At 32.2% G+C, this 3091-nt stretch overlaps 1 long non-coding RNA gene across 1 annotated transcript; it reads left to right on the top strand.

Moving 5' to 3' along the window:
* LOC110264147 lies at nt 1954-2602 on the top strand. The gene is made up of 2 exons (XR_002349881.1): nt 1954-1994; nt 2390-2602. It is a non-coding gene; the product is annotated as an uncharacterized LOC110264147 (long non-coding RNA).

A 3091-nucleotide genomic window follows, 5' to 3' on the forward strand; every position in this document is an offset into this window, starting at 1 on the left:
AGTAAAATGGTAATATACTTTGCAACTAAAAAAAACTAAAGTAACTATAAATTTTGTACTAAAAGTAGAGTTAGATGTCAGCGGAGCGGGACGGAGACCGGAATGGGGATGCCTCCAAACTCTTTGTTCTTGAACCTTGACCTTCTTTCCGTCCTCATCCTCAATTTTCGCTGTGAAAAATATTACCCTCATTTCCATTCTCTTGTGTTTCTCGCAAGACTTGATTTTCTATCTCTTTTTGATAATTTATATAAAAAATTTAATGAATTTTTTTAAAAAAAAGTTAAAAAATAAAAAATTTTAAAAATATTGAAACAGCTTACAAATACATCTTGTCGAAAATTATAAATTAAGTAAAGTTTAATATCATATTCAAAAAAATAAATAACACACCATAAAATTTTAAAGATAATTAAGTAAATTCACATAATTCAAAGATCACGGAGAATAGGACAGGGATCTTCATTTAAGTCTGATCTATAGTTGTCTTTTGAGAAATTTTATTCTCCATTTTCGCCTTTGCAAAAAAAAATTCTATCTTTGAATATCTATTCTGAGCAGTCCTACATGATTCTTATGGCATGAGAAATTTTGCCACATCTAACTAAAAAAATAAGGTGATTGCTACGGTACGATGATAAATTCATACGTACCAATACATTAAAAATATGAACAAGTAGTAACAAGCTACGTGGAATTTATTTTTCACATCAGTATTTAATTTTTTCTTTTTAAATATATATTATATCACCACTTTTACTAATATACCCCTTTAATTAAAAAAAAATAAAAAATATTTTTTATTTAATTTTATTAAAAGTCTTAAATATCCTTACTTTATTTGATTAGAAAAAAAATACCCTTTTAACTCAATCAAATTTTATAATTCAATTAGTCCTAATTTTATAGTTTCAATGAATTTAAACAACAAAACAAAAACATATAAAAAAAACAAAAATCAATCATTCTTCGTCTTCAACAATTCCCCTAATCGTTCATCCCCTGAAGCAAAGCAAAACATATAAAAAAATAAAAAATCAATCTGTTCTTCGTCTTCTCCTAATATCATTCGTGCCCCCCTCCCCTCTGAAGCACACCAAAACGGCAAAAGCCTAGTAATAATTGACTGCATTGATCTCGATAGCTAGCCACCCACGGAATTTAAAGAACCTAAAGGAGAAGGAAGGCTAAACCACTCAACTGGGCAAACGATGCGTCTTTCTCCTCTATGGAAGTTCTTTGAATGCCCCTTCGCGCTCCATCGTCGAGCCCCGTCCAGCCGTCGTCGTCCAGCGCCTCTCCCTTTCTGGCAGCCACCGCGTCTTCCTCCACTCCTCCCTGCACTCTGCCACTCTCTGTCTGCATCATCAAGAATGGAGCCTCTGACTCAGGTTGGTTCTTGATTTTTTTGGTCTGATTTTTCACTGCTTCTATTTGTTTTTCTGTTCAGTTCTTGAGTTAATTCTTGTTTGTTCCTAAGTATTGGTTGGCATATTTTCTGCAGTTCTCTAGTATTCTCTTGGTTGCTATTCTTGATTCTTGATTTTTGTTATGATTTTTTAATGCTTCTATTTTTTCCTGTTCTGTACTTGAGTTGATTCTGTTATTTGATTTTTGATTCTTGATTTTTCACTGCATCTATTATGATTCACCATAGCACGCTATTTGATGTTATCTCATATACGACTGTTTCATTTATATCATAACTAGTAATACAACTCTAAATCTTTGAAGTTTGGCTAATTATAATTCATAGAGCATGTTACAAATCATTTTTATAAAACTCAGAAGAATTGGTATGCAGGTTTGTTCTGATATTTCTGAAAGTGCTCCTTTCCTTGTTATAGATTATCACAAGAGAATTAATCTTCTACCGCTTTTTCTCTTACATGAAGAAGCTCCTGATACTGGCAATATCAATTCCTTGACAGAAATTTCATATGCAACTGTAGATTGAGTTTCCATTGCAAAATTGGGTTCATATTGGATGTGAGGTATCGTCTATGATTACTTGAAGATTGTGTTGTGTCCAATATATTGCATGTTTCTTCGGTGTATAGCTTTTTCATCACTGAACTATAACTATGACCTGGCTTTACTTACATTTTATTATTGTTAAGACATTGACCAATTTGCATTCGATGTTGTGTGTTTACTTTATTTAATTAAAAACAAGAAGTAAACAAAGTTGAACAAAAAGAAAAGACTTGCAATTTCCTCAACAATAAACCTTCCCTTAAAGCACATAATAGTTAGCAAATAACAGGGCATTTTTCTTGCTTTTACTTTGAGAAACTAATCCTTTTCCATTGTCTCTCTTTTTCTCTTTACTTCCTCCCTCCTCTCTTGCGATTCCACATATATGATGTAGCTATCTGTGTCATTACAGGTTTGCCCTAATCACATGAAACTACAGATTAATGGAGAGATTGTTGGAGAAAAACCGCTGTCATCAAATAAGGAACCCAGTTCAAATGATTTGAGGAAAATAGTTTTGGCAAATATTGGTGGAGATGGAAATATTTCACACGGTTATGTGTACAATTTTCAAGTTTTCCCTTCTGTTTCATCTATTAAAGATCACCATATGAAGGTGATTGGGTAATTATAATTTTGTTCCTTGAAATGGCACTATAATTTCATTTCAGTTTTGTAATTTCCATATCTCTGAGTATCTGAATTAGGCATAAAAAATAAGTTGTTCCTTTCCTGACAACTCTAATGTTTGATGCCAGGAGCCTCCTCTAAAGTTATCTATTGACGAGTCATCTGCCTCTGAGATTGAAGAAGAAAGTGATGGTGTTTGGAGCATTGTTGGTGGCAAGGTATGGAATATGTTTTCTTCAAGGCACTTTGTTAATCTATCTGCTGAATGTTTTGAATCATAAGAAGAATGCTCCTGCGGGAGCATGATATTTTCAGTTTGAATATCACTTGCATTATTTATGAGTCTTTTGTAAACTAAATTTTTGGCTTACCTCTATCTATACATAGTTTTACACTTTCCTTAAATGAGTATTACACAGAAAGAATAGCTTATCTGTAAATGTAAAAATAAATAATAATTAAAAACACAACCAATTTTTTAAAG

Source organism: Arachis ipaensis, chromosome B06, assembly GCF_000816755.2.
Source record: "Arachis ipaensis cultivar K30076 chromosome B06, Araip1.1, whole genome shotgun sequence".
NCBI lineage: Eukaryota > Viridiplantae > Streptophyta > Magnoliopsida > Fabales > Fabaceae > Arachis > Arachis ipaensis.